The sequence below is a fragment of the Protopterus annectens genome, chromosome 3.part1 (assembly GCF_019279795.1).
Source record: "Protopterus annectens isolate FY-2018-M chromosome 3.part1, PAN1.0, whole genome shotgun sequence".
In the NCBI taxonomy this organism is placed as follows: domain Eukaryota; kingdom Metazoa; phylum Chordata; order Ceratodontiformes; family Protopteridae; genus Protopterus; species Protopterus annectens.
In genome coordinates, this window is record NC_056732.1 from 742,369,945 (window position 1) to 742,396,936 (window position 26,992).

The window sequence follows — 26,992 nt, forward strand, 5'->3', positions numbered from 1 at the left end:
CCAAGCTGGAATCAATGAACATGCTGCACCTTGTAAAATCTGAATGCCAGTGAGCTATGCACATGAGAGACCTGAACCCCATCACTGACATAAATAGGGCATGCTGTAGTGATTGATCCATAACCCAGAAGCTCCCTCCACTCTTGAGTAAACTCCCAGTACAGGTTAGCCAGAGAGTCCCTCATTGACTCTCCTCAAGAGGAATCTTGATGAGTGGATGGGAGATGGTAGGTTTACCCTGGGTATCACTGTTATGTCATGGGTAGACAGAGGCACAGTATACTAACCTTGAAATACATCATGGCAAACTCCAGTTACAATGTGTGTTGAAGGACAAACACACTCTCTGACTAGCATTAGAAATGGCCTAGGGCACATAGCTAGTGTTTGTCAATGTCCACCCAAGTTGCGGAATACACTACCAATGTTGGACAAGCCTGGTTTAAGTAATCCATATCTGAAGAAAATGCAACATGGTCATATGTGCACAACTGACCCTTAACCAGTCTGGTGTGCTCACTATGAATATTTAAAGCAGTGATAGGACTGAAACCCAGGATACTGTCCACCACAGTGAAAGTACTGAACCAGTACATTATACGATATTACAGTGTTTGGTCAGTATGAAAGGATGTTGACAACTGCATGCAAACTATCCCATGGAAACTCTGCAGGCACAGTATAATCCTTGTTGGGTTCAGACACAAAGCAGTTGGGGAGTAAGTACACAACATGACTTCCAACATGCAACTATAAATGTAAAATATTGTTGAAGTTCACATACAACCACAAATGTGGTAGACCGCAGATTTCAACATATGGAAAGCTCACACTGGGCATGCTCGCACACTTTGATAAATGAGAAATATGTCAGGCAACAAGCCATGGAAAGCCTGAACTGGGCATGCTCACACACTTAGGCCATGTCTCAGTTTAGCAGTTGGCCACACATATCTGGCATTTGTATGTGTTAAGCCAGGAACCTCCCACAATACAGCAATCTGCCCAGTGCACACAGTTAAATGACAGCAGAGACATAAGTAAAATAGTGGATCCCTCTCATATTCAAACATCTTCCACAGATACACAAGTTGTTCATAGAAACAGGGAAAGCTATGGCAATAAAGACCTGCAAACACTTTATCAGCAACAAATATTGTGCATCTGAAAATTAAACATATGGGTGTAGAGGTCAATACTAGGCTGTTTGCCCTAGGGAATACATAAGCTTAGCCAGAGTGTGTTTGGCATCTGCCTCCCCAGTACAGTAGGCTACTGTGCCTCTGTAAAGTAGGTCACAGAAGGCACCGTTTAAGGCTAGTGTTCTGTGCCTCTGTCAAGCAGGGACACAGTGGAGATCCCAGGGGTTGAATTTGCAATATCACATCCATGTGGCTGGTGTTTGCTGGAAGAGGGTTGGCGAGGACTTATAACAGTAATTGGGCGTCAATTACAGACTGAGGGGAGCCTTATCTGCAGTGTCTGGACAATTTCACTGTCAACACTTTGAAGTGATGATTTTTGAGGGATTGAAGTGTCTTGCCAATACTGTTCAGAGATGTCCTCCCTCTGTGGGATATTGCTCTGTAATGTATTAGCTCCCTCCTTCTGTTGTACAGCTAATATATGGCTGGTGTACACCAGACAGGTCTCCTGTTGTGGATGAGTCTTGGGTTTATTTGGGATAGCATGATCAATGCAAACCTTCCGGATGCTCATAGAATGCAATTGTCAAGGATTATGCAGAGTGTCCTGTATAATCCCCCAGCATGGGTCCTTTGAAGTCTTCCACCCCAGTCTTCACAAGTGCAAAGTCTGCTTTTGATAAATACTTTGTTTGCAGTGACTTCCTTGCCTGGGGGTGGGGATGGGATATGGATGTCCAAGGAAAGTTGGTTACGGTCAGATATTAACAATGGTGGTCTACCTCTGGTGTGGAACATAGATTCCCCATGTTGCAGATGGTCAGGTCCAATATGTATTCCCCCTTGTGGCTGTGGTGATTGGTCCTGCCATAGCACATGGAGTCACAAATTGTAGTGGCTGTAGGGTGATGTTGTTGAGGCCTGAGTAGTTCCCCCACTCAATATACCTGTACCTGAAGTTAACCACTGTAATGGTGTATATGAACACCTTCATATCCTACACTGTTCCCAGGGAAGCAAAGTGTGGTTCCTGGATATGGGAGGGGTGGTATGAACTGGTTCTGTTGTGTGTTACAGGTCCTGTGGTCATGAAGCATGGTATAAAGCATAACCTGGCAGTGCTGATGTACATATGTGACCCTGACGTAGGTTGCTGTTAATGCATATATATGCTATCCCCCTTACTGACAGATAGTAATAGATGTACATACCTCTTTATAAATAATGATGTCAGCACCCTATAAATACTGCAGGAGTAGAAAAAATACCCAGTAATTCGAATAGCGCACTCCGCTAATGTGTTTCTCTCAAGTGTCATAACATAGTTAGGTAGGGGTTTAAATCCTGCAAATGCTCAGTGTGTGTGTGTTTGGGGGGGGGGTTAGTGTGTGTGAAAGAAATGTCCCTTTTGGCAACTAGAAGAACACACTACATGATGTACATTCCTCTTTCTAAACACTGATGATGTCAGCACCCTATAAGTATAGCAGGAGAAGGGAAACCTCCCAGTAATGCGAATAGCGCACTCTGCTAATGCGTCTCTCTATAGTGTCATAACATAGTTAGGTAGGGGTTTGAATCCTACAAATGACAAGTGTGTTTTTGTCACACAGTTTGTCCATGTGTGTTGGGTGTTGCTCTTAATATTGTATGACATATATTATATCAGTAATGTCAATGCACACATGTGGTATGGGTGTGCCACATAGACATATGTACCTGTGACCTTAAATAGTTCCCATGTGTGAAGCCTGCCTCATGTGAATACATGGAATTTGCATTACACAAAGTTTTGACTGAGGTTTTCTGTGCAGGGGCTGCGGTTGGTATGTGAATATACAGTGAGAGTAGTCTACGGTGTCATTTTACCAGTGAGGGATACACTTCTGGTCTGGAGCATATAGTCCGCATGTTGGTGATGATCAGGTGCAGCATGTTTTCCCCTCTTGTGGGAGTGGTAACAAGTTGTTCCATAGCATTTGAGTGTATGGATTCTAAGAACCTTTCACCTAGGGTGTTGGAGATACAGTAATGCTCCCAGTCTATGTGTGGGTAAATGAAGCTGCCCAATATATTGTTGTTTGGAGACACCTGCAGATATTCATGTATTCTTAAGTAGGCCAAGTGGGTTACCTGGGTTTAGGAGGGTGGTCTGTAGCAGGCTAGGAACTGGAAGTCAGTTTAACCCACTGTTAGTTGCACGTGGATAGTCTGTGATGCGTCACGCTGTGGCAACAACCTGGGGGTGTGGGTATAGGTTCATAGGTGCGAAGGTTCATAGGTTCATACTAGGCTATCTGCCCTAGAGCATGTATAAGCCAAGCCAGAGTGTGTTTGGCTTTTGCCACCCATTTTAAATGAATGTTGCTATGCCCTTTTTCGAGGTTAGTATACTGTGTTTCTGTCTAACAGTGACACAGAAGTGATACCCGGGGTAAACCTACGATCCCCCATCCACTCATCAAGATTCCTCTTGAAGAGAGTCAATGAGGGACTCTGCCTAACCTGGACTGGGATTTTATTCCAGAGTGATGGGAGCCTCTGGGTTATGAATCTGTCCCTCCAGCATGTCCTATTTATGTCAGTGCTGAGGTTCAAGTCTCTCGAGTGGGTAGCTCGATGGGATTTGGATTTTCTGAGGTGCAGCATTTCCATTACTTCCGGGTTGGACATGGCATTATACGTCAGGCACAGATCGCCTCTGAGCAGGCGGTATGCCACTGAGTATGGAGTTTTGTTAACCAGGCAGCATATGGCATCTGTGTGAGCCCTTTGATCCTCTTGGTGAGGTATTGTTGGGGTCTTTCCAGTTGCTGCAGGTGTCTGGTAAGGTACATCCCAAAAGGGGCATTGTACTCAATTATGGGCCTGATGAAGGATGAGTAAAGAGGCACGATGACCTCCCCTGATCTAGATGTGAATCCCGTCATGATTAGGTGGGCTATATAAAATGTTTTTCTAACCACTTTGGCCACGTGGTTGTCAAATGAGAGATTGCTATCAACTTGGGTCCCCATGTCCCTAATTACTTCCTCCGTACTTAATGGATTACCACCTATGTGGTAATTTGTGGGCACTTTGTTTTTACCAAAGGGAATGACTATACACTTTGTGGCATTTAGCTTGAGGCCATGGCTCTGGCACCAGTTGTCTGTTTCTATGAGGCCCTATTGGAGGATGGTTGTGTCGGCTGGAGAGTCTTGAACCTGTTGTCTATTACTGCACAGATATCAACATTCTCCATGCAGAGTAGAGTTTGGACTGCATGCATCTTGTGGTTTACATGTCCGGCATTGAGTATCATTACTTCCATTTTCTTATCCCCTGTGCTATCTATGTAGGTGGCCTTCTGTTTTCAGCCTTACCACCAGAATGCAAAGATGTGCAGACATTACACTATGGTAATTAATAGTGGTGTACAAAACAATACAATGACAATCATACTGTTAATGCATCAGGCATGCTGGGATATACCCACAATGATATCATTACACTGTACCGTTGACAACATGATAATATTACTACACTTCTATGTAGTCACCCTGTGCATCAGCACCATGTTAACCTGTTCCTGCATCAATGTTACAGATTGCAGGAGGTGGCACAGTTTCATCATATGCACAGGGTGTGTACTTGGTATGCCTGAGTCTGCCACTGATACAACCAATCAACATATATGTGTGTGTGTGTGTGTGTGTGTGTGTGTGTGTGTGTGTGTGTGTGTGTGTGTGTTAGTGAGTGACAACAGTACAAGATGGGGCAATGTTGATGCGGTGTGTGCGTGTATGTGTTAGCCCTAGGTGTTAGCATTATGCATGTGTGTATGCATGCACACAGTTCCACCTCGTGGCTACGATATATGGGTGTTTGTGGACAGCCACAGACTCTACCTGCCAGGTCATACAGATCACTGTCTCTGGCCACGGACACGGTACCTGTGCCTGGCAGAGGTGCTACTAACAGTATCGGGTACTAAGCCAGACTGGGTACTGTCATCAGAAGCAGTTGGTTGATGACTGGACACATGTCCCTTCTGGGACTGTCCAGAGCCATGTGCACGTGGTCTCCTAGGGCGGTCTGATGACAGTACAGACCCAGCATTGCTGGGGCTGGTACTGGCACTATGGGAGTGGCTGCGGGTTTGTTGTCGTCCGCAATGACTGCCAGCTGCTGATGTTGCTGGTATACGTCCACATCGACACCTCAACCATCTTGCATTGCCCTGGTTCATGGACATGTAGTTGTGGAACAGATCTAATGTGTCCCCCCAATGTCTGTCAATGACCTCGGTGAAATTACGGATGGCAGCCGCAACGTCAAGCATAGTGTCATTCATAGCAGTGCGATGCGCTCTAAGCTCCCTCAGACCCTGTCTGGTGTAAAGTTCCATACGTGCCTGTGCCTGCATTACAGCCCGGAACATAGCTGAGGTTGAAAGACCTCTGTGGGCACATCTGACAGGGGCAGTACGACCACGGATGCTCCCATGAGAACCCCTGGACATCTGCCTGTGTGGTACCATGTCAGGACTCTGGCCATGGCTGCTGTGAGGGGATGCATGTGCCACTGATACCACATTACCCTGGTCATTGTCAACTGTATGCTGTCCCTCACCGAAGGACATTGGTGACAATGGATGTATTGGCAGGATGACTGTGCACATTGATGGGGTTGACTGCAGTGTACTGTCGATTGGCTGACCAACAACAGACCCTGTCACACCTCCCTGTGCCATTACACATGTATCATCATTATCACTATCCCCAGCAGTGGATTCAGGTTCCCTGCTGCACACCACCAGAGCAACACCAGAACCTGTGAGAGGAAGACTGGAAACACAGTTTACAATGTGTACACAATGTTACCACAGATGCACACGGGCACATGCACACATGGGCACATGCACACATGCACACATGCGCACATGCGCACATGGGCACATGCACATATGCACACATGAGCACATGCGCACATGCACACATGGGCACATGCACACATGCACACATGCACACATGGGCACATGGGCACATGCACACATGCACACATGGGCACATGCACACATGGGCACATGCACACTCCTCAGTACATGAGATACAAACACACAGACACAAACACACCTGCAATCCAACACATAGCAATACTGTTTGAGGGTATTATTACTATTATTATCATTAGTATTAATAGTATTGTTATTACACACTCACCAGCATGGATTGACTGCCTTGCTGTTACACCAGAGGGACCTGCACAAATAAGACATTTATTGTCAGTGGGCACAACTGTGCCATTGATACTGTGAGTATGATACAGTACAGTAGTACAACAGTTGGCTTTCACAGGTGCTGATATTGAGAATATCAATCTTGCACAATAATTTCCAGGATAACAGCTACAAATACAATACACATCTCACACATGCATAAACTACCAGTGTAGAGAACAGCCAACTATAGATATGGCATGTTACCTGCACGCTCCATGTCCACATGCTGTGTGGCTCCAGCCTCCATCATTACACATGTCTGCAGATGTTGTTGTTGTTGGGCTGGAGCCACAACACTTAGGAGAAGCTCCTCCAGACTGGTGAGGGGGGGGTGTATAGCTGCCCCACCACCTGTGGCAAGCTGTTGCCTGTGGATATCAGACGCACGCTGATGGACATTTCTAATTAAATCACTGCAGTGATGGCGTACCTGCTCATATGTCTGGTTATGCATGCCTATGTCATTTACCCGACGGACAAGGTCTTGCCACAGTGCAGCCATCTCCTGCTGGTTCTGGCTGGTGCAGGAAAAGAGTGTGGCAAAATCCTGCACCAGGCTCTGGTGTATCTCCTCTTCCTCTGCAGCCGAGTATGAGGGGTTGCGTTGGTGCACCATTGCCCTGGAAGGAAAAGAAAAATATGTGAGCAAGTAATATGGCACACATAATACTCTACTGTAGTGATATCACTGAACTGTCATATATAGCATCTGCCTGTCTATTGGGGGATACACATGTAAATGACCACATATCAGTGCTCAGCCAACAACTGTGTGACAGTGCCTGGCACACTCCATACAACAAACTAGTATACACCAGCAGTCGGCACACTGTTTGAGGTCCAATGCACAACCTCACACTGGGGGTTTGTATCACGGTAATGGATGGGGAACATTGTCAACCCATGCAATGCATGCAATGCACAGTTAAAATTTCAGTGGTAATGCACCCTAGTCTTTGTGGCCATACCCCTACCTACACTGCAGTCACATACAGGGAACCACAGCACAACATATGGCAATGTAGTATGTTTGTATCCCAATACCTGACACATCTTTCTCTTGCCTCACACCAAGGACACACACACTACCATGACAGACACAAAGTCATGTTGAGCAATCACACCATTACAGACCTTGCACACAGTCAGTGGCACACTCATTCCACCTCACATAGTTGGTATTGCAATGAGTACATGTGTGTGTGCATTGTGTCATAGGTAGGTAGTATGCTATTGACCCTGGGCCTACAGCAGCATACTGTTATGCTACCCTGCCCCTTGGGACACATGTAATGTGATTGTACTTGCTCCTGTCAAACAGTTACACAGGGTAACTCATATGGCATATTACCTATCTGCATAACATTCAACAGGGGTATGTCTGACATCTACTAATGAGGAGCCTTGCTTCTTAATGCTGGGTGGTTTACTCCAGGGTATGGCTTATTTGTGGGTAGGAACCTGTACCTCCACCATGTGCTCTTTACTGCGGTGCCAAGATGACAGACATAGGTCATTTAGGCTGGGGATATTGTGAGGTGTTACCATGGTTGTTGGACAACTGTTATGGGTGTGACTTACCTATGTATATCCAGCAGTGGTAACCTCTGTGTAGGTAGTATGAAAGGCACTCTATCTGTGGTTTTGTCAGTCACTCTGCATAGGTAATGTGTTTGAGGGCATTATCACTGTTTGTTAGGTATGACTGTGTCCTTCTCCCTTTCTGTAGTTGTCATGGGAGGTACATACCGTGTAGGACATTGTGAGGTGTAGAGGGGTACAGTGACCTACATTTCACTAGCTGACATACCATTTGTGCTGACACGTACCATGTGCAGGGATTACAAGACTAGTGTGCCACTGTGAATATCAAAGGGGAGGCTATTGTACACTTGTTTCCCATGTTCCCTTCTGACACATCTAGTAGTAGGCAGGCAACCACCTATGTGGTTGTTAGTGGTGAAAGTGTTTTGGAATGGGGTTTGGTACTCCAGTATCCACACTGGTGTTCAGTCCATGCCTTTTTCACCAGGCACCTGTTGCAATACATCTGCACACATGTGCCTCTCTCAGTATATATATACATATATATATATATATATATATATATATATATATATATATATATATATATATATATATATATATATATATATATATATATATATATATATATATATATGTATATATATATATATATATAGAGAGAGAGAGAGAGAGATATTCATATACATACATACCTCTAGACATTCATATATGTCTGTATATGTGTATGTATCTATATATATCTATATATGTATGTGTCTATTACATATATATATGTATATACGTATTCTTTCTATCTATATATGTCTATCTATTTATACATCCCTCGCTATCTATGTACACATATATGCATATTATATATATATATATATATATATATATATATATATATATATATTTTTTTTTTTTTTTTTATTTACACATACGAATACACACACTAACATACTGCTAAACATCCATTACTGTACAACCTACATTGTATGTTGCACTACAACCTACATTGTACGTTGCACTACAACCTACATTGATATGTGCACATAGCAACCTTCAAATACATATGTATGTCCAGCCTTCACTAACAGTTGCAGTATGTCCCCTGCTCTATGCACATCTTCATATATATATAGATACAGACTGCTAACACATATGGAGGGTTCACAGTATGTACATTATTACATTATGTAGTTTACATTACCTTTGTTTCTCACTGCTGTTTGTGATGGCTTGCTGCTTGGTAGCCTGCTGATGGTTAGCTTGATGGTTTTTATTTTTTTTTTTTTGGTGTCTCTCTCTCTGTGTCTCTCTCTCTCTCTCTCTCTCTCTCTCCCTCCGGTTGTTGCAATGAAACTATTGCATGTGTGGACTGGGAGTACAGGCTGCTTTTGTAGGTATCTGCACATGTGCATGTGATGGCCTCTGCACCAATTGTTAGCCAGCATTTACTAATTGCATGCAGCCTGCTGTGTGGTAATTGCAGTTCTCACTGTGATTTCAGGACAGTGCTATAAAATGTTAGGTTAGGTAGGCATAGCCCTTTCAGATTTTCAAGGTGGGGACCATGCTGGTATGCTGTGGACACTGTTCTGTGAGTGTAAAGGTTGGTATGTCTCTCATATTTAAGGCTGTGTTGTAGGCACTGAAATGCATGTTGTACTGAAACCTGACTATTGCTTCCTCCAGTTCATTCTTCTCAGTGTGTATGTTAACTGACACCTAATAATGCTAATACTGTTTAAACGGGAGTATGTGCTTTCCTGTGGGACTTGTGGATTAACTGGTATACAGCAGTGGCTCTTGCAATTTGTTGCTATGGCTTCACTATTTAACCTTTACATTCACTCCTTGAAGGACTGCTAGGTGTCTTTACTGGAATGTGTTGCTATGGCTTTCCTATTTTCCATTTACATTCACTCCTTGTAATGCTTGCTATATTTCTTTCAGCAGCAATTCCTTATATGTTTGGTGTGGTTTGGTGGTACTGCATGCAGTCTGGTCTGGCCAAGGTGTGGGGCTTGACACCTACAAGGGTATTTTATTTTGCTGCTGAGCAGTAGTGGGGCCTTGTACTTTGTACTAACAGTTATGGATAGCAGGCACATGCAGCGCTTGTAAACTGCTATACTGTCCTTATTTTATTAGTTGGCTACATCCTTTGATATTTCTGGGTTGTACTCCTACATGAGGGTGTGCTTGCAGAAGCAATTCTCCAGCTATTCACAGAGTGTGTGACAGCAGACAGAATGATATGCCTGTGAGTTTGTGACACTTGCAGGCCTCCGATACTCTCAGGTGTATCTTTTATCAGCCTCAGGGAATGGTACATATCAGTGGGATACACCCGTGATATATTTCAGATATTCTGCAGTTGTGACTGTGGGGTATTTTGAGCATATGTATTACTACACCATTTCTGATATGCAAGTAGTGCATACTTTAAGTAATTGACAGTTACTATTACGTGGGATTCCACACCTTTCTGCCTACTGTTAGTACATTTCACAGGGAGTCAGTGGGGCACAGTTAACATTTGTTTTCAAATCAGGAACATCCTGTAAATCAGTCACAGTTGCGAGGTCTGGCCTCTTACCTATTCAAATATGGCAGTGTTTATCCTGCTCTGATAGTGTATGTGGTTTGCAAGGTGTTACTGTCACATTATTACCTCCTAGCTACCTACTAGCATGGCTGTTTCTCTTTTCACACTAATGTTATGCAAATCCACAAGAATTGCCAGTAAAGATACAAGAAAAGCTTTGTGTAATAGCCTTCCTATATTCCCTTTACATTCAGTCCTACTATTTTATGATATATTGCTTTCAGCACAAAGGTCTAGTATATCAGTCATGGCTTAGGGTTAAGTCATGCAGACTAGAGTTTCCAAGGTCCTGAGTTCGAGACTGAAAGGGGAATTTTATTTTTCTGCTGAGCAGACTACAGGCCTTGTCATTCAGAGTGACTAAGGCACTTTTAAGCAGTTGTAAGCGGGTATGCGCTGGTTTGCACGGAGCTCATGCATGCGCAGTGCCGCTTAGCTTCACGCACACACGCTTAGCTAAGCGCACACAAGCACACACCCACTTACTACTGCTTAAAAGTGCTTACTCTCGCACACACCCGTGCTAATTTCTTTGAAAGAAAAGAAAATGGGGAGATAGGAAAGTGGTGAAAAAGGGGACACAAAGAGGGTAGGACAGTAGGAAAACAAGCTTGGGATTTGCAGGAAGGATGTAGGAAAGGCCCATAGCTGCCCATTTCTTTATCAGCAACAGCTGTGCATATGTGTGTAATTTGGTGTGAAATTTGAAACCTTCCACCCCTGAGAGAGGGGTGAGGACAACAAAATATTGTGTACAGCCAATTGTAATTACCAGTTCACATGTCCAGCAGACATGTCTGCAAAATGGGCAGCTATGTATGGGGTGTAATTTTTTTTGTGGGAACAGAGTGCCCTTTTTTTATTTTTTTTTCAGGTGAGAGTGGAATGTGAGGTACAGGAAGTAGGTATATTTGGGGAGGTAGGTAGGGGAGGTTAACAGACAAGACAAACAAGACGCATACAGAGGCGGAGTATGACACATGTGGGGGGAAACACAATTAACTGGGTTGGATGTTTGGATATCGCGAGCCCATGAGCCCACAGATGGCAACAGTGGAACTGAGATCCCCACCCATGGGCAGTTGCCACTGCGCCTTCACTGCCCAGGACGGGGCTGTGCTGGGGGCTGTGTAGGACGGACAGCAGGCACACCCGTGAGTTTAGCCACCCATGCCTCAAGCTGGTGTAGGGGTTCAAGCACAGAATGCCTGATCTCGCTACGCACCACAGACTGGACACTTTGGAGGGTGAGTGGACGTTCTCCTCCAGCCACGCTTGCAGAGGGGGTATGAGCCCCATCCCCTGCAGTGCTTCCATCCGAAGGTGGCACAGGGCCACCGGAGGAGGTTCTGGCCTGGGCATTAGTGCCAGGTGCACTCGCCAGCTGAGGTGGGTCCGCTGGAACCCGCCTTCCCTGTTGTCCTATGTTTAGCAATATTTTATGACATTTTGGGTTAGTAACAAACAATACCATTCAAAATTAATTGTAACAGCATGCATCAGTATTCCCATTAACCAAACACCCATGAATTCCAAACATTGAACAGCAAGCATAACACATGCATATTTTGAACAACAGTACACAATCCAACAGCATGCAGGGTTGATTGATGGCAACAGGCCATCAGGTTTGGATATGTGAACAGGGCACATGCATCAACGTACATGCAAATATGTTTGAACCAACAGGACAAATGTCCATAGGAATTAATTGTGAATACACATACCCAGTTTGTTGTGGAATGGCATTATTTGTGAATATAGGGTAGGGTGAAGAAATATTTCAATAACAACTTCAACTACCTATACATATGCTGTACATTTCTAGTAGCTGCAGATATATATATCCTACAGGTCTTAGTACAGTTTACTATATGTAACCTTAGGAATGTTGCTGATGGGACTGTTACTGCTACATTAATATACATTGCATTTTTATTCATACATGTTCATATCTGGCTGTGTTCAGGTACAGCATCCTGCTACATTTGATTTATATGGCTCTAGACAACTGTGGATGTTCATTATTTCATACAACCATACTATCTCTATATTGCAAGGGTACAGCAACATATCCAAATTGTGGGACAGACACATTCCAGCTTCAGTACTTTATTACAAAACATTTCACTGTTTGATTGTTGCTGTCTCATTCATTTCATTATGTACTGACTGCAGTATACTTTATTCAAGAGTTATAACAGCTTTCTTGGTCGATTCATACCTCTTTCTCACACTCTCACTTGTTTTATTTTTACAATTCAAGATGGTACTTAATTCTAGGCATTATTAACATGTCTTACTTGGTTACAACAATCCTTTCCAACAGACTCACTTGTTTCATATGGCAGATTTTAAATGGGGATGTATTTGACACATGTCTATTGTCTTTAGCTTGTTTATCGCTAATTTTCAGGCTGCAGCAAGTTATCTGATATTACAATACAGGTGGAAAATCTCTATTTCAGACTTGTTTAATTTTTATTTCTGGATTACAGGCTGCATCACTTATCTAATCTTACAGTACTAGCAGAATCTTTCTTCTAGTGTTATTTGAACTTTATTAATATGTAACTACACTGAACTCTTTTACAAGCTGTCTCACTTATATTGTATAACACTTACAGAAAAATTATTACTAACCTGCCTGGTGGCGCAACCGCTCCAGCCTATCACCATAGGCTCGCCGATTCGCGGAACGCACACCTGCAGCTGTAATATAAATGAAGTAATATTGGAACATACATCTCCATAATATCAGCTAGGATAATTTCTTACATACGTAATTACATGGATACTTACTCAGTAGTGGGGCGTTGGGCATTTGCCGGGCCTCCTGGATCCAACGATTCAGTTGGTCCTGCTTTCGTCTCTTCAGGTCCGCATGGTGGTGACGGACCTGTTCACCAGTCCTTGGTATGCCTGTGGCACTGGTGAGATCATGTGCCAACCGGTTCCATGCCTCTGCCTTGTACACTCCCCACAGAACCTGGCCCTGCATGAGTTGAGCCTCATGATCGTGGACTAGGAGCCAAACCATATATTTGGACTCCTCAACACCCCACCACTGTGCTTGGAAGTGACTGCCCTCTCCTACACCTGCCATCCTGACTGCAAATAGGTTCCACAATCAGTTATGCTGTGTATTCCTGCCTATGGGGCTTATATATGCCGTTTTTCCCGCACTTATCTGTGATTGGCCATTTTGGAAATGTATCAGCTTAAAAAAACCTGCTTTGTCATGCTTCTATTTCCATTCATTCCTATATATATGCAAATACTGCATTTTTCAGTACAGCTGTCATGGCTTAGTGGTTCAGTACTTTGACTATGATGCACAGTATCCTGGGTTCGAGCCTGGGCATTGCTTTTTTTTTATTTTACTACTGTCTAGACAGGCTAGGAGGTGTGTCTGTGTAAAGGCGGCTTTGATACAGGTGGCTCAACATTGCCCGCTGCGCAGCTCCGCACAAACGGGTTACGCTGGTTAACACGTTATTTGGCTATGAGCACGCGTATTACGCTATGAGAAATGTTGCTCAACTACGGGCACACAGTTTCAGCGTGTTAAAGGGTTGCTCAACTCCAGTCACTCATATTACACCTGTTAAACCACTGCTCACCTGCGGGCAGTCATACTCAGCTTGTTAGAGCACTGCTCAGTTATGGGCACTTATAAATTTTTTTTTTTTATTGTGTCAGATTTCTTCGAAAATACATTACCCATTTCATTACATTTTACTTAAATTATAGTTATTTATACATATATATATATATATATATATATATATATATATATATATATATATATACATATATGTCAAGGGATTGTTTCGTGCTTATTTCACTAAAAATAGAAAATGATGTTGCTGGGGCTCGAACCGTGACTACCTCCTCTTTGGCCGACGTCTCTACCACTACGCTATTGCTACTTGGCTTAATTTACATATTTTGATCTTATATGCTTTTCCAATGAGTGCTAACTGTGGCTGAGCGAAAGGCACACCCACGCAAACGAGCGCAATTATGGGCAAACATTTTTGAAATTATAAAAAAATATATTAAACTGTAGATTTTTACGTTTTACATTACAGTTGGGTTTATAGTCTGTGGGGGCATGTGTGCTGTTGTGTTTCTTGACATTTCCGCGGACTCACTTGTGGGAGTTTCCTTTCGGGACTGTGATTCTTCTGGGGGCGTGTCCCTTTGCAGGACTCGCCGTGCGGACACGCCCCTACTTTCCTACAAGGACCGTGTTAGCCTAGGGTGTGATTCAGCATGCCTTCATGAATATGCATGGCATGCTGACATCACACCGTTTAACTGCAGCCTCCGTGTAAGACTTGCTAACTCTTACACGGAGGTTTCATGAATCCTGCCCAATCTTTTATTCCTGATGGACTTAACTGACAGACCATTCCCATTGGATTTTGATTTTATAAAATATACTATTTAATGAGGAGAAACACACAGATCATTGTTCTGATGAAGTCTGCGGTTAGCAGATGAAAGCGCTCAACCTGTGTGCATTATTTTTATAACCCTCAGTGGTTCGTTTTTGTTTATTTTTATTAAAAGTTATTTTTTTTAAAGTGAGAATTGACAGTGAGCTGTGGACCTTCTTTAGCGTATATTTGCTGTATTTTTGGTATTACAAGGTCATGTATATGCAAACATTCGGGTTTTTCTAGATGTCTTAACCTTGTTGATTCGTTAATATGTCATGCTCCAAAAACAAGTTATGCTTTTTTGTGTGAAAGTCAAAGATTACCTAGAATTCTTAAGAGAAAGCTGTTTATTTTAAATGCAGAGAAAACCAAACAGTATTTGTTCTGAAGATGCATGGTCTAGCTTGCTCTGTTAACTAATTTTTGATACCAAAACATTCTACTAGATTTATGCGCTTATAGCACAGCTACACACTATTATGAGCTTTTTTAGTCAGCAGGAGAGATAGAAGAAACAAAAACTAGGATCCTGGAAGGACAGAGGTAGAGGGATTCAGAAGACTGAAACAAACCATGGCTGACAAAGGTGGAATGGGTTACTACAAAACATCTGGAGTTCAAGGCCAAGTACAGCTGGTTCACATTAAATAAGCTGACTGGACTAATTGCACTGTATCATTCTTTGGGTAATAAGTCCAGGAAAACAAACATACACCGAGATTATTTCAAGACTTTGGGTACTAGCTGTAATGTGTAAAGGTGGCAGCATTTACAACTCTTCTCAATCCTCTATACTAATCCCTCTCAAAATATCCCACCATAATAATCAAAAAATCAAAATGTTTGGTTAAGTATACCATGTATCTGATGATTTTTAAGGAAATTTGTGTAGTGCAAAAACTTCAATAATGTCAAAGGTGCAACAGGTAAGACACCTTTGGTGCAGAATGTTGTGGATTCTATTCCCACATTAGGTCAATAAATTACTTGCACTGTAGTCCATTAGCATAAGGGCGCTGCAATACTGAGTGTTTTGTCCTTTGAAAGTGATGTTAAGCTGAGGCCCCTGAGTTGGTGGCACTTCAAGAAGATATAAAAGATCCCACCACACCTATTGATAAGAGTCAGGGTCCTTTATTTAACACAACATTTTATATATATATATATATATATATATATATATATATATATATATATATGTGTGTGTGTGTGTGTGTGTGTGTGTGTGTGTGTGTGTGTGTGTGTGTGTGTGTGTGTGTGTGTGTGTGTGTGTGTGTGTGTGTCTATATATATATATATATATATATATATATATATATATATATATATATATATATATATATATATATATATATATATATGCATACAGGCACATACATACACATTTCTATTTTTTCACTGTTTACCATTTTTCTTATCACATCCTGATTGTTATTCTTCCATAATTGACCCCCACTCTTCCTTCTTCAACCATAATCTTATTTTTCTCAATATATATTCTAAAATACGTCTACCATTTAAGAAAAAATCAGTCTTTCATTCCAAATATTGCATAAAATAATTTACTGTCTATACTCACATATTCTTTCTTTTTGTTCTTATATTTGTACACAGTCACATTTATATCTATATTTCTATGTCACTAATATTCTCAAAAATATATTCACACAACTTTTTCCAGAGTTTCACCACTCTTAACATTTCAAACACACAAACAAGCAATGCTCTGTTGCCTCTTCTTCCTGACAAAATAAACACACTCTTTCAACTTTCTTGTAAGGTGGCACATTTATAATTCTCTATAGGAAATACTGATACTCTACTATCTTGTACATCCATATCTCCTTTACTTTAATAGCTTTAATCCCTTCTTCTGGTAAATTTTCCAATGAGTTTATATTATATTGTTTAATCACTTACTTATACCACATCCTTCCATCTTTCTGTATATCACCAGTTTTTGTTTTCTGTGTTAATATTTTTCTGGATTATTTTCAATTTCTTCATTTACATATTCTTCTTTTCTTTGTATTATTCTCATCTTCTCCCTGATTTTTTTGTACTTATATTTAAACATTCTTCATATTATTTTCTCATTCTCTTCCTTTATAGCTTTAATACTGTATACAAGTTTTAAAAAGCAGAATAAACAACTGGATTTAGTTACTCCATCCCTTATCATTTCTCATACACAACATCCTTCTTTTTAATAGGCTTAATCTTGAACTCCGTACGAAAGAAGCATCAATTGCAAATTTTCCTTTTTTTCTAGAATCATATAAATATTTAACATGTATGCTATTTTTCCTCATTAATACAGTATTCAACAGGTAAACCTTTCTCTGAATGTTATTCTATACTTCATCTACAGAAGATATATGTCTTTCATTTTTATCAAATACCTCCGATTGTATCATAACAGTATAATTTTTTCAGATTTTATCCCTAGCAAAGATGCTTCATTCTTTGAAAAATATACACCTCAAACCCATACTTTTATCTTTATTCACTCACTTCCATTTCTTTAAACACCCATTCAGACAATCCTACTCTCCCTATCCATATTTTGTTCTTAACAACTACCTCTATATCATATGCATATGTCAGAACTACTGGAATCTCCACCTCCTTTTGCATCGCATATCTAGCATCTTTAATTTTATAAGCTACTTCATTCCCTATCCCATTCATTACCAAAGGAAAAAAATATTTCATTCTCGGGACATCCTTGTTACCAGACTTTATGTACTTTTCTTTACATAGTCAACCAACTCACTAACATTCTCACTCTCTATTATTGTGATATGCTGACATACACACTTTCCTAATACAGTACCCTATTTCCTGTTACCTATTCCATACTTCTCCATAACATTCCAGAAAGCATCATTGTCATACTGTATCAAATGACTTGATAATATCACATACCAAAAGTTTCATATCCTCCCTTTTACTTAAAATACCATTCACAATTTCTCTGACAACCAATAACAATTCTTGACATCCCTTCCCTTTTATACCATAAATGCTTTTATCCTTAATATCCCTCATCCTTTCCTCAATTCTCCTCTGTATTGCTCTTATATAATATATATATATATATATATATATATATATATATATATATATATATATATATATATATATTATCTGTGTTAGTTAGTGTGATGGGTCTCCAATTTTTATTTCATTATTCTCTTCTCTTCTTTCTTCCATCTAAATGTTAATATCCCACTACACAAGTATTCATAAACAAACCCTTCCTTCAACTATTCATTAAGTACATTTACAAAATATTCTCTTTGCCAGTCCATTATTTTTTGTATATTCCATACACTATACCATCTAGTCCTGATATCGAATCAACATTACTTTCCTAATTATTTCATCTAATTCTCTCATAGCAATTTCTTTTTTTCAAATTCTTCCTTAACTCATTCTAGATTTTTTTATATTATTCTTTCTTATTTTTCCTTTTTACTCTTATACATATTTCCACATGCTTTGCTACAATACTCATAATTTGCTCATGTGTTCTTTTACCTTTACTTTTACATATTGCATTTCCTTCATTATACTAATAGCCTCCTTTGTTATTTTACCCAAATATGCAGATACCTTCTTCCTTCTTCCTTGTAAATAATATCTGTCTAAACAGTGATGCCTTAGTTTTTTCTCTCTTTATATATCTATATATATATATATATATATATATATATATATATATATATGTATTTTTCTACATCATACTATTCTCTTATATTATTTTCTAAAGAAAACATGATTGACTTCAACAATTGGCTAAGTTTCTGGTGTCATTCTAAGGGGATCCAGTATCTGTCAGCTTGGGATGATATGATTGACAGACCTCGATGCTTTGCTAGAGATGGCCTGCATTTGTCACCCCTGGGTTTCCAGGTATTGGCTAAGGCTCTTGCTACCCCTATAGTGCCTTTTTAGGCAGCGTTCCAAAGACCAAATTACCACCGTAACAGCTATAAATAAATGTAGTCTGAGGGTCATGCTGCTCAATGCTAAAAGTCTAAATCTCACAATGCACTTACTCGAAGGACTCCTCAAAATGGAGAACATTGATATTTGTGCTGTAATACAGACCTGGTTTAAAGCAGCAGAAAGCACCCCTGCATTACTAGGCTATAACTCATTCCACACCTTTCAGCACCAGAACAAGGTCCAAAGATGGTGGTGTCTCCATATTCATAAAGGATATGCACACCTCCAGACTAGTAGCCCAGCAGAACGCATCTGAGATGCTCTAGGTACAACTAACATTGAGTAAGACAGCGATTCAGGTCATAGCCTGCTATAGGTCCCCAACCATGTCCCAAGACTCTCACTCCACATTCCTAAGCACCCTGGAATCTATTAAGATCCAACCCAACACTCTCATACTAGGTGACTTCAACTACCCCTCCATCAGCTGGGAAAGCTACTCATGCACCAATGCACTGGCCCAACGCTTCCTGGAATTCATCAAACCAATGCCCTGGACCAGCTCATTCTTACCCCCACTAGAGGAAGCAACATCCTTGACCTTTTTATTACTAACATGGGCAACTGTTGCTCTTCACCAGTAGTCAATTCCTCCCTGGTTAGAAAAGCTTCTCTAAAGCTGACTTTGGACTCCTAAAAACAGAGGTGGCTAACTTCATGGCACCCATACCAATGGAAAATAGATGCATTACTGCCAAATCATACACCAATGCACTGTATGAACATGTACATAAATGCATGGAACTAGCCATACCCAACAGAACCAAGATGCTCTCTTCCAAAAAAAGGAAGCTAGTCTGGTGTTTCCATTAATAAACTCTACAACAGAAGGAAGAAACTGTTGTAGAAAAAGGTGCAGTCCCAAGACTGGAAAAAATCCCTTATTAGCCTCAACAAAAAGTTGAGATCCCTCATCAAAACCTCCAAAACCAACTATGAAGGCAGACTTGTGGCAGTCACTATAAACATCCACAAAGCCTTCTATAGTTATATCAAGGATCACCATGGCAATACCCAGATTTGCTCTGAGTTACTGCACAATGGTACCTCCTATACTGAGCCAACCGATATTGCCATCATACTGGCCAACAGATTCAGTGCCAACTTTACCCCTCTCTCCCCCCTAAAAAACAATCTCAATACCAGAAGAATGCCAGGCACCCAACATTACTGTAGCACAGGTTAAAGCTACATTGTCTAAGGCCAAGACTACAGCTTCCATGGGCCCTGACAATATTCCTGGCTGTGTTCTACATGAAATACAAAGTGAACTGGCACCACATCTGTGTGCTCTGTTTACTCACAACTTAACCTCAGGCTTTGCCCCTACTGAATGGCACACTGATACAGTCATCCCTCTCTATAAAGGAGGAGTGACTACAGACCCTGGAAATTATTGTCCCATTAACCTCAGAAGTCTGATATGTAAGGCTATGGACCACATCAATATGGACCTAATTAACAAGGATATAGGGAATCTCCAAACTCTAGATCCGAGGCAATTTGGTTTTGTGGAAGGGAGGTCATGCCTGTTCAACCTGGTTGACTTCTTTGAGTCAGTCAATAGAGCAGTGGATGAAGGTAATGCAGTTCATACAGCCTACCTCAATCTGGCCAAGACCTTTGATACAATTCCTCACTCAGGAATTATTGCTAAACTCAGCAAACTAGGCATCAACTCCTGTATCATTAGGTGGGTTGAAAATTGGCCCACAGATAGAACCCACAGTGTGAAAATAGTGGAATCCAAGTCAGACTGCTGACCAGTCATGAGTGGAGTCCCACAGGGATCGGTCCTGGGTCCTCTCCTGTTTGGCATCTACTTCTCAGAAGTCCAGGCCAACACAGAGGGACTCTGGCTGACCAAATTTGCAGATGACAGCAAGCTGGGAGCCATTATTAGCTTCCCAAAGTGATGCAGACATCCTACAGAAAGGCCTCACTGAGACCAATGACTGGTGTTGAAACCATGGCCTTAAGCTTAATGCCAAAAAATTAGCAGTCATCCCCTTTGGGAAAAACTCAGTTTCCACTAATTACCACATTGATGGTAGCCCACTGAAGAGATCTGGGACACAGGTTAACAGCAACCTCTCCTTCAACCACCACATTGCCACTGTGGTCATAAAGTCCTTCTATGTGGCTCATCTCATTACCAAGGGTTTTGCATTCAGGAAGAAAGAGGTCACCATTTCTCTCTACTCTTCCCTCATTAGACCAGTCATAGAGTATAATGTCCCATTTGGCATGTACCTCACTAGACACCTGCAACATTTGGAGAGGCTACGAAAGTACCTCATGAAGAGGATCCTAGGTCTTAAATACATGTCCTACATGGACAGATTACAAAAAAAACAGCTATTCTTTGTCTTATATCATCTACTAAGAGGTGATCTATGCTTGACTTACGAAACCATGTCTGACCCAGCTATGTTAGAAATGCTACATCAAAAGAAATCCAAATCCCTCCACATCACATGCTCCAGAGACCTCAACCTCATTACCACAATCAACAGAACATGCTGGAGGGACAGGTTCATAATGCAGAGACTACCAATGCTCTGGAATAGACTTCTCATACATGATAAGCAGAGTGCCTCACTAGCCCTTTTCAAGCAAAATTTTAATGAGTGGATGGGTAATAGAAAGTTCACTCCGGAGATCACTCCAGTGGCTCTAATTGATAGAGGCACTGGGAACTAATGACAGGTGGCACAATGTCAGGGCACTTCTATGGGCTAGGCTTGTAAAGGCCCCAGAGCCATTAGCCTAGTACACACCTATGAACCTATGAAGCTATGAACCTAAATTCTCTAATGCATTTCTATACTTTTTCATGTATTTTATTTGATCTTCCTTTCTTACATCATCCTGACATTGTAAAAAAACAACACTTTTTATACTTCTTTTTGAGATTCAATCTACTATTCAGAATAGTTTTTCTAGAAATCACTCATGGTTATATGACCCCTCCAAAAGTGCAATACTTCCCATTCCCCAGTTTCACCCCATAATTTCCAATGTATTCATTTTATTCATTTTTTATTCCCTTTTCCATTTTAATATAATACCTTTTTTCCATCACCTCCATCAATATTGCTGAATAGTCTGAAAAATCCACCACAACTGCATCACCATCACCATCTGCTACCCCCAAGCCTTCTAATAATACAAAATAATCAATTTCAGATTCACGTGTCTATTCTATAAGTTCATTGACTTTTGCTCTACACAGATAATTTATCACATTTATCAGTTCTTGTATTTTTTTACATTTCCCTGTCTTTTTACATTTACCCCTTAAATTACAATTGAAATCCCATGCAATTATAATTTTTATATTAACCACCACAGAGTCTAATATTTGATAAAACAGATTCTCAATTTCTATATATGCATATGCTGCTATAATTCTAAAAAAAAAACATGTTCTCTCCAACTTGCATTCACAACAGATAACCTTCACATCCTTGTGAATGTTGTATCTAGTATTTTCACTGCTTTTCTGCTTTTTACACATCACAGCCACTCCAGAATAATGTTCAATTCTTAAGTTACAAGTAATATTTCCATGTAATAATTTTTCAATTTGCAGTTTTTTTTAATTTTTCAGGACTCATACATCCATTAACAGAATAATGTACACATCACATTTAGTGTTACTTTTCAGTATCCCTTACAGCATTAATAACATTGTTTAAATTGAATCCCTATTAAATAAATGAAAAGTGGAAATGTCAAATGGCCAAATAAACGAAAAGGCCGTTCCTCCATATCGCTATTGTAAGATCACTGTACAGTGAAGGCTGGAAATTTTGCCTTTACTTCTCTGTAGTGGGATCTTGGAGTTGGCATATATAATTAGCGGGGGGGGGGGGTGTGGGGGGCACAGCCTCCTACAATATTCATTTTGAGGAACGGCCTTTTCATTTATTTGGCCATTTGACATTTCCACTTTTCATTTATTTAATAGGGAAGCATTTACATTTACTGAAAATATTATACAATTGCTGATTTTACTTCTTTTTAATTTAGGGAAAATATTTTTTATTCTATTCCTAGTTGAGTATTTTTTGTGGTCTATTTACAAATAATCCATGATCCCCAGAATCAGATTTTATACTGGTTAGAGCTTCAAAAAATATTAGTGTCAACCCCGTCTCCTGGCCTCTCTTCTTGTATGTACTCTGTCTCAGTATTTTCACCTCCCTATTTTTTCTTCTAGTACAGTTTCTTCTTCAACAAGTTCACCTTCTTCCCAGCCTCTTGTTGTTCTCCCACATGTATATTTTCTTCCCTTTCCCCTTCTTTTTCATTTCATTATTTACTTGTTTGCCCATGACAGTCCATCCAAAAGACTAATATTTATACAACTTGCATTCAGCAAACACTTTTTTTTTTTTGCTGTATGTCCTTTCTCATAATACTGGTACATTTTACCTTATCACATTCAATTTAATGAGAAATGTCTCCACAAATTAAATATGATTCAGGCTGCCCAGCATGTCTTAATGAGTTAATGTCCCTTGATGACCTGCCACAAAATTAACACTTACAAGTATTTACTATTTTTTTTTTCACATTTCAAATCATCTTCAAACCTCCCCATCTAGTCCATAAGATTTTCTCATCTATAACTTTCACAATGTTATCAGCAGTTTCACATAGAACCAACATGCATTTTTAACACGACCTTCTTCCAGTTCATTATTTCTGAACTGCAAAGTAATATGTTTTAAACATTTAGCTCACCACCAGAAAACAAATAATTGTTCCACAGATAAATATCCGTTTTTGTTATACAGTTCCATAAATGCCATCATTAGTCAGTTTCAAATGTTAAGTCACAAAGTCTCTGTGTGAATAAAATGCCAACTTTCTTGAGCTTTAAAACTGAAAAGAGTTACTGAATTGTCCTATATATACATATATATATATATATATATATATATATATATATATATATATATATATATATATATGTCTATTACAGTGTCATGTTTTGTTCTTATTCTCATGCTTAGTATTCTCTTCTTTTTGAGAACAGTTTTACTTACAGTTTGTTGCTACTCTCCTTCTTTGCATGCTTCCACTGCTGCATATGTTTTTGTTACTGCATTATCTGCTGCCAGAAAACTAGACACCTTCTCAGTCTGTTGCTGGTTTCCTCTTTAACTTTCTATCATTGCTACATTAGTTTTAACTACTGCATACCCTTCTGCCATAGCACCTAGTTCCTTTTCCACATTACCATCCTCTGCACTCCCAAAAAGTTATCTGCCATCTCATGCCATGAAACAGCAAAACTGTTATCTGGATCATTCTGTTTAATCATGTTTAACAGAATATCATCTATAAGCCATTCTGATGTCAGTTCTCTTATCTGCACAACTTCAACAGAGTCACTTACTTCCTTCTCCATGGAGACAGCTAAATGGTGCTCATTTGTAGCATGCAACACATAGGAATCTTTGTTTACATTCCAAAGCACCATACCAAATCTCACTTTCCACCTTCTAAACTCTCCATACCTTTCCTCTCCTCCTTCATGCTGCTGCTTCCCTTTGGCTTCTTCCTTGCTGTTGTCAAGACCCCTCCAGCACAATCACATAGCTCCAAAGAGAAGGGCTTATTTATTTATAACATTATTTACAATACTATTTACAGACTTACATATTTACATGTTTGCAATTTTTACAGTGTACAATTTTCATTCCTTTCTGTTATTGCGATTCAATCATGAATATCTTACTTTTCATTATTATGTTAAACTTGTATCTTCATTATTTTTATTTGACCACCCCACTCCTCTTTCCACAACCACCATCTATTTTTTCTTAAAATGAATATTAGTCTCCATTTATTATTAAACACAATTTGATTTATCACTTCATTCCAAATGGCTCACACAATGTAAAATAATCCTTTACTATTTTACTAACATATTCATTGTTTGTATGGCTGTAATATCCATACATAATCATATCCATATTTACCTTAATTGCCTCCTTTATATTTTCTCAAAGAACTTCATGTACTTTTTCCCACAATTTTGCAACTCTTAGACATTCTAAGAAAACATGTTCTGCATTTCTTTTTTACCACAATATAAACAAACTATTTCACAGATTTTTGTATGGCATGTTTCATTTTAGTGGTAATTTATTAATCACTAATGTCCATAAAAATCTTGACATGTGCTTATTACACCATGTTTTTTGTACTTGTTCCTTCATTAGCTCAGCCCGAAGATGAACATAATAATATTGTATCATGATATTTTTATACCACACTTTCCTGTTGTTTTCTTTTTCATCAATTTTTTATTTTCCATAACATATTTTTCTTGCTAGCATCCCATTTCTTCATTAAAACATTCACTTCCTCTTTTAAAAATTTTTAACATATCCCACTGCTGCTCATTTTTGTATGTCATTAAATTTACTGCTACCATTTCATTTTTATCATTTATCCAATACAGAACTGTAAACAAACTCAAAGAAGCAGCACAAACAATTGTGTTTATTAATCTAAACTTTCATCTTCCTTATATATATATATATATATATATATATATATATATATATATATATATATATATATATAAATATATATAACTCCTCTGCTCATTGGATTCAAGATCAAGCCCAATATAAAAGAAAAAAATATATATTTGTAGTATTTCTTTTTCAAGATTATTAGCAGCATATAGACTCTAGCTAAATATGCAATATTTCCCACTTTAACTGAATTAATCAAATAAACCATTTTATTAAATAATAGTTTGTATGATTTCCAAAAACAATAAAGCTACTTTATTTCATCTGTTATTCTATTGCATTGTTCCTCATTTCCATTTTACCCCCAAATCGCATTCGTAACATAGAGATGCCTTTCACTGAAAAAGACACTCCTTTCTTTACTATATCACCCAGTCCTTTAATTTTTCTTTATTTAAAATCATGCCCATTATGTTTGTCCATTTATTTACATAACATATAACTTCTTTCATACAGACATTATTTATCATAATCAATATAGTATCATCTGCATAAATAAACATAACTGGAATTTTTATTCCTTCTTCAGTAATGTAAGTACCACCTTTCATATGAAAATTTACACCTGTAATATACTCATAGCGAATGCATCTTTTGGAGCACAATATTCAATATATGACCTCACAAGACATCCCTGATGTATGCCATTCTTTCTATTTCTTTACTTAACCATCCAGTCATTAAAATTCTTACTTTGCTTTTATTATATGCAGAACAGCATGCATTCTTAATTTATTTTCTTACTAATGTTAGAGCCTTCCTTAATTGTCCACAAAAGTCCATGATGTATTGTATTCAGTGCTTTATTTAAATGTCTTACCATAATCTTGGTTTCATTAGTCCTGTTTATAACATCATCCACAATTTCCCTTTCTATTAGTAATAGTTGACATCCTTTACTCTTTAAACTATATATGCTATCTTCCATAATGCATTTCATTTTACTGCCCATTTTCTTTTGAATTATTTTTCCTAAAATCCTTATAATCTACATTGTTTAATATTCAATTTTCAATTTTACCTTTAGCTTCCTTTTTCCACTACAAACATCTTTAACCATAAAACTTCCATTTACTCACTCATTCATAACTTTTAAGATGTTTTTTTTCTGTCAGTCCTTAAAAGTCTTATAGAATTGATACCCTATTCCATCTGGTCTTGAAACTTACTTTAAATTAACTTGTCCAGGTACCTTATCTAATTTGTATAAGGAAATCTAATTTTCCAATTATTTATTTTCTTCTTCTGTTAATTTTTAACATGACATTCCTTTTTGTACTTTTTTTATCTTGAAACATTTTCTTTACAGAATTTATTATGATATTCATAATTTGCCCTTGACATGTTTTTACCTCTCTTCTACTATCTTTTATTTCTAGCTTTTGAAAAAATTAGATGATATCTACAAGTCCTTCCAAATG